Below are 7,206 nucleotides of genomic sequence, written 5' to 3'. Positions count from 1 at the left end.
GAGGGAAGGAGAAGGAAGGAAGGGGAGAGAAGGACATCGAGCCCAGTGGGCCCTCACCAGCAGGAACCGGAGTTGACCTCCCGTGTCCCTCTCATTTCCACACGGGCTCCTCCTGCCTAGCTCTCCACATAGGACATGTTTGTACTCTTAATCCTTAGGCTGCACATGCAGCTACAATCACACTCAGCCACAACTGACTTCCCAAGTTCCCTGTGTTTGAAAAAAGCTCAAAACCAAAAGCCACAATGTCCTCTGTAGACTACCTTAACCACAGCGTGGCTCGGAAGCTTCCTCAGATGGAAATGAAAGGCTTCGAGGCAGTTGATCCGGGTTGCAGTTACTAGATGCTGGGTTTCCACAGCAGGGCCTTTCCAACTGAACTGCCAAGGCTAAGAGACTCTGAGCTCCACACAGGACTGCTTGCAGCTCTGAAACCAAATGTGAGTCCAGAATCCCCAGATTCCCTTGGGTTTGGTCATTCACTAGAAAGATCCCTAGTGGGTGCTGGATGAGTGAATGGATGGATGGATGGATGGATGGATGGATGGATGGACAGACAGATGGAAGGATGGAAGGATGGATGGATGGATGGATGGATGGATGGATGGAAATATGGGCTGGATGGTGGGTAGGTGAATGGATGGATGGATGGACAGACAGACATGGATATATGGATGGATGGACAGATGGATGGATGGACGGATAGACCCAACAGCTGATTTTAGACTATTGTTGGCCTGTAATTTCAATCTCTCTGGCACAGTCAAGCCATCAAAAAGTGCATATATTGTCTTCTTTTCCTCCCTTGGACTGACAAAGTTCTCCCCTAGGGTAAGGTCCAGCTTCTTGAGTAAGACCCAGAGTCCTCCACTGTGTCTAGGGTTGGGCATCTACTCCCCACTATAGAAAACACCTAGTGAGGTATGAGAGAGAGAGAGAGAGAGAGAGAGAGAGAGAGAGAGAGAGAGAGAGAGAGAGAATATGAATGAGAATGGTGGCTCACAGATTTGAAGGCTCAAATCATTATCCAGCTCCATCATCTTGGGCCCATGCTAAGACAGACAGCACATCACAGTGGGGCACATGGCAGAACATGGTCAGGGGCCCACAGTTCCTCTCAATCACCCTAATGATCTAAGACGTTTTCTTAAGACAAGGAGCTCAGAGGTTCCACCACCTCTCAATAGCATATAGGATAGGACCAGAGCTCTAAGTCATGAGTCATTTACTCAAGTCATTCACCCCTAAGACTAGAAGAGCTGCCCAAGGCTTTCAGCCCAGTCAAAGGAAGATCTGTGTGGTATGGCACCTGATGTGGGTCTTGGTGGCCTCACCAGGCTGACTGGCGTTGGACTTTCCCACTAAACATCTCTGTCTTGCCTCAAAACACCCATGAAAGGCAGGGTTTCCAAGGGACATGGCCACTGCTGTGTCCACAGACAATCGCCTGTTGGACCTAAATCTCTGCAGAGAAGGGCTTCCGGAGGAGACCCAGGCATCCACGGATAGACTAACCAGATGTAAGTTCTGCCCTAGAAGGGTGCTCTGTGAGAGACCCATGAAGGAGGGAAAATGTGACAGACTGCCTAAACTGAGGCATGAACACAGAGAATTCATGTCCCCGATGTGCACATACGAGGGAACTGTGCCGTAGACCCCCAAGGTCCTGCTTGGGATGCGTCAGGACAGGGAGACCTGGTTTTGACCGCTGCTGCTCTCTCCCTTGACAGTCTCATCTTGAAGTCAGTCTCTTCCTGTTAGCCATGCTGGCAGAAGGACCTGCAAAGCTCACTTTCAAAGGCTGCTTCTCGGGGCTCAAGTGCATCGCTGTCCCATTATAGAGTGGCTGCCCCGCTTTGAAATCCAGATGAAAGGGCCAGTGCTAGGTGACCAGCCCCGTGGGAGTAATGGCCCAGTAATCAGGATCACTCAGCAATGGCTCCATTCTGAAGCTAAGGGAGGGCTAATTAGAGTGTGCTGGCTGCACACTCACACAGAGGAACACCATCTGACTAGCAGCAGACGACGCCAGGCCAGAACTAGGGCCCGAGGAACATGCTGACTGTGGCTGTGTCTTGTCTTCCCGTCCAGGGATGTCTGCAGGTCTGGTGAGAACTGCAGCCTTGGTCAGGGGTAGACAAGGATATAAATGCTGATGTCCAAGACTTGGTATCCCAGGCCTGTCCACATGACCATGAGCACTGCTGGACCTACTAACGTTTGCTCCTCTTTAAACACATGGTCCCTTCCCTAGGAAGAGGCTAGCGAAAGCCACTGAGATATCTTTGTATAGCCCTGGCTGTCCTGGAACTCACTCTGTAGACCAGGCTGGCCTCGAACTCAGAAATCCGCCTACCTCTCTGCCTCCCGAGTGCTGGGATTAAAGGCGTGCGCCACCACGCCCGGCTCTTCCTTAAACTCTTATGGGATGAGTCGCTACTCACAGGGACACTGCAGAGGCACCTCTACCTTCCTGTGCTGTTATACTGCTTACACACCATCTGGAGACCTCAGAACTCCACAGTGGTCTAGAGGTGCCTTTTGTCCTTGTGGGTAGAAAGGGCTGGGGGTTGTACTGTGTGGGTTTCCAGCTGGAGAAACTATCATGTGACATGGGCTGGATGGCAGAGAAGAAAGCTGGGGATAACCCTGGGGGAGATTTTAGGGGACAGTCAGCTGTTTCTATCTAAAAAGGCTGTGGGCTATAGATTCTGATCAGTATTAGGGCCTGTGAAGATGGCATGATGCACCCAGCTTGCTAAAGTGCAGCAGCTCCTGGGACCAGCCACAAGAGAGCCTTGTACAAAGAGGCACACATCAGCAGCAGGTCAGGCGCTGTCCATAGAGCCGCTGCTTCTCTGCCACAGGCCCACGCTAACAGTGGCAGTTATCTGACTGTTCCACGTGACAAAAGAGGCCTCTGGGACAGTGTTGCTTGGCCCTTCATGTCTGTGGATTCCGCAAGCCTGTATTCAAGCCGTCCATGGGCTGAAAATATCTGCAAAATAATTGTGTATGTAAAACCTGTGGATATTTGTTGTTATTCCCTAAATGGTTTGGGATGACTTGAATAGCAGCAGGGATTGTAAGTCACTAGAAGAAAAAGACATGGGAGAGGTCACACTGTAGCTACAAACTAGTGTCACACCATTTTATATGAGGAGCTTGGGCACCCGTGGGTCCTGAAGGGCTCCTGGACTGGTCACCCATTGGCACTGAAGGACAACATATTCACCACCCTTCTCCGGTTCTCGGAGCGCTCCGGATGGCGTTCAGCAGGGCCATGCAGCTGGTTGGAGATCACACCTGGGAATTTACTGGGTTGGCCTTGACGTTGTTTGCTTTATCTTAAACAACAATAATAACAGGATCGCACAGGATGCTTCTTGTGAGCCTCCCTCCTGTTTGGCACCAGCATCCCCGCTGATCCACCCCGCCCACCTCTGCTGCCTGGCAGAAATGCCCTCCTGAAGTCCCTCCTCCTCTGAGCGTGCCCTGATTGCTCCTGGTGCTTTATATAGCTTGGAATAAAGAGACTCTGCAAGTTCATTGGGGAAGCTTCGGCCTGATTCAGCTTTGAAACACCTGCTCGTGCTCGCCGCTCCCCGTGGCCTTCTCCACGACTCTCGCCAGTTCCCGCCCCCTCCCGCGCCTTGGGCATCCACCTGCCGCCCTGTCACAGACCTCCAGAGACCTAGCATTTGATCTCTTTGCTCGATGGTATTTCCAGACATTTGTGAACAAAGGAAGAATGAATTTGGGGAGCTCTCCACCCATGTTTTGAGGTGGACCAAAGCCAGAATTGTGACTGGGGTGTCTGGGGAAGTGGTCTAGATCACACAGGAAGTAGTTCATACAGGAAGTGGATGACATAGGCAAGCTGTTCTCGGGCTGGGCCGGGCAGCACAGTCGACCTACTCTCTCAGCCACTCAGGAGGCTCACACAGCAGGGTTACAAGTTCAAAGCCACGTTGGACAAGTTACTGAGTCTGTCTCAAAATATAAAAGACAGTGATAGAGCACTGACCAAGCATGTGTAAGGGCTCAGGTTCAATCCCAGGAGTAGTAGTCCTGTGTATGCGTGTGTGTGTGTGTGTGTGTGTGTGTTCATGTGTGTGTATATGTGTATGTGCATGTTTGTATGTGTGTGCATGTTTGTGTGCATATGTATGTGTATGCATGTGTGTATGTGTGTTCATGTGTGTGTATGTGTGTGTGCATGTGTGGGTGCTTTTATGTGCGTGTGCATAACACACCACCCTCTCTATGCTTCCAATGCCACATTGTCCCCTTTAATTATTTATTATCGTCAGAGATTTCTCAGTGGTTACAGCACCGCCCACTTTCCCAGGGGACTGGGGTTCTATCACCAGCACCCATGGCAGCTCACAACCATCTGTATGTGTGACTCTAGTCCCAGGGAATCTGATGGTCGCCACTGGACTCCTTTCTTACCAGGCACACGAGTGGGTCACAGACACACTTGCAGGTAAAATGCTGCCCTCCACCCCCACGCGCAGCAGTTAAAATGAATAAATGAGTACAAAGAGTGGATAACATCCCTGCCAGGAGGGTTTAGAACATTGAGGGATGAAGTCTGTGTTCACGCCTTAACCCTTGCAAGGATGTGCTGGCCAGCTCTGGCAGGTTTGCATCCTGTGAGGCTAAAAGCCACAGAAGGCAGAATCCACGGTAGGGTGAACTCAGGAAACACTTGCTCCCCATGTCCTTTGGGGACTCTGGAGTTCACGTGTGGACAGATGATTTCTCCTTCAGCTCTGGTGTCCAGCAGGGGCCTGCAGCTCATGGTGACAATGTGCTTGCACTCCAAGGAGGACCTACGAGCTCTACCAGCCATGACATCATGGAACTTCTACTTACATTGTTCCAGCCTGAATTTCATACAAGGCAGGCCAGGCAGGCGTCGGGAAGACTTGAAAATAGAAACTTTCAGTTGGGCATATTTATCTGTCACCACCTGCCCACCACCGCCGTAGTTTGTTACTAAGGAAGAGGAGAAGAATTTCCCCGGGTGATCAGTTGGCAGCCTGTCCTATAATTATTCAAGTTCCACAGCCACAGCCACGCAATTTGCACGGGAGCCCAGCACCACGGGTGAAACATGGGCCTGTGTTTCTACAGGGATGGCAGGCAGGGCAGGGCAGAAGAATACACACAGTGGTCCCTTGGGCATATGTCATCAGCCTGGGTCAGCGGGTGGAGCTGATTAGACCAGGGCCAGCCTCCCCCCTGTCCTCCACATGGTAATTTCATACCTCAGCCTTGGATCACTGGAACTGTCTCATTTACGTTGGCTCTTGAGAGGGCCTCAGACCTCGTGCCCCTTGCGTGAGGCCTCACGTGGTCCTCCAGCCATGTCAACACTAGAGTGCAGCCTCCAGGCTCTGCCCTGTGCTTCCCAGCACTGCTGCTAATTATGGCAGCTCCCTGGGCAGCTGTGTGGAGCTGTTAGCATGGGAACAAGACAGGGAGCACCTGACTCTGTGGCCCTGGTCTCCATCATGAACCCGACAGTAAATGTTTAAATAGTCAGGGTGGCCATTCCCTGGACTGCTGGGGAAGTTGAGATGCTAGGCATATAAAACCTCTCAGGAAGACTGAACTGACAGACTGAAGTGAACGTTAGGCCAACTGGGACAAAATTCCTGGGTATCTGTCCTTCGTAGGGCTGCCCACAAGTGACAGATTGCCATCCCTTCAAGCATGTTCCGGAAACGGCATCTCATCAGAGAACAGTGACTCGGAAAAGGCCATGCTCAAGGAAGTGGTGTTTATGCTGAATTACCCTCTAGATTGGCAGAGAACAGCCCATGCCACTTGAGGCACTGAGTGGGAGGATAGACTCAGGCAATTACTGGCCAAGAAACTGGCCACAGAAGGGTCAGCTGCTCTTGCATGTCCTGAGAAAGGCTCTTGGCACGGCCTGATCATTAACCAAAGGGACAAAGTTGATAATGGTGGTGGTGATGATGGGGGTGAGGATGATGATGGTGGTTATAACAGAGATGGTGGTAGCGTCCATGGTTTACAGCAATGAAGATGATGGCTATGATGTTAAATGGAAGTGTTAGTGATAATGATGATGATAACGACAATGGCAATGATATTGATCCCAATGAGCCCACTGGTGGCAGTGACTATAATAATGGTTGTGATGATGTAATGACGATGTCACTGAAGCTCATGTGGTGTTGGTGACCATGGTCATGAGGTCATGGTGGTGGTGCTGATGATGCTGATGGTGGACTTAAAGACTATCATGAGATGACAGTGAAGACGTTGACTTATTTTGACTGATGCGTGCTCTCTTCCAGTTAGAGGCACAATCCTCAAAGATGCATCCTTTGGCCATGTAGGAATCAGATGTGAACCGCTCTCACCATAGGTTAGCGTCTGAACCTGTATGGCGGTGGGATAGCCGGGCACTAGCGCCAGAGACAGGTGCTGAGGTCAATCCGAATGGTTCTGGTGTTGAGATTCAAGGCTCCGTGGCCATGACGGGAAGAGAAGAAGCTGAGCACAGCGACTGAAGCCATGTTGCTCCTCACAGTCTGCCAGGTCAGGGGCTTGGGGATGGGCAGATGCCATTCTCTCCCTGACACGTTGGTACTGGAGGGTGTGGAAGGATCGGACATCACCTGAAGAGTCGCTGGCTCCTCCTTTCTGAAGCTGGAGCCTTTGGACACCACCGGCAAATAAGAACCCCGCTGGCGTCATCACCGTCATGTGATCTGCCTCAGCCAGTGAGATGTGAACAGAAGAGATCTTACTCCTCAGACGGCACTGTGGGCTCTGCTGGTGCTCCTCATCCAGCTGTGTGACTGGAGGTGCTCAACGACAATCAGGCCCCAGCCTATGTTCTTAAATGGTGAACACCACATAAAGCAAGGATGTGTTGGCCATTGACACCCATGGCCCGGAGCAGGAACTCAAACCTGGCTGAGTCCTGCACTCTGGGGGGGGGGGTCTCCTCCCCCTCCATCATCATCATCATCCTCATCATCACCATCATCACCACCATCATCATCACTATCATCATCATCATCACCACCATCATCATCACTATCATCATCATCATCATCATCATCACCATCATCATCATCATCATCACCATCATCACCATCATCATCACCATCATCACCATCATCATCATCACCATCGTCATCATCATCACCACCACCATCA

The sequence above is a fragment of the Mus pahari genome, chromosome 6 (genome assembly GCF_900095145.1).
Source record: "Mus pahari chromosome 6, PAHARI_EIJ_v1.1, whole genome shotgun sequence".
Lineage (NCBI taxonomy): Eukaryota > Metazoa > Chordata > Mammalia > Rodentia > Muridae > Mus > Mus pahari.
The sequence above is the reverse complement of the archived record's forward strand: the minus strand, read 5'-3'. Positions refer to the sequence as shown.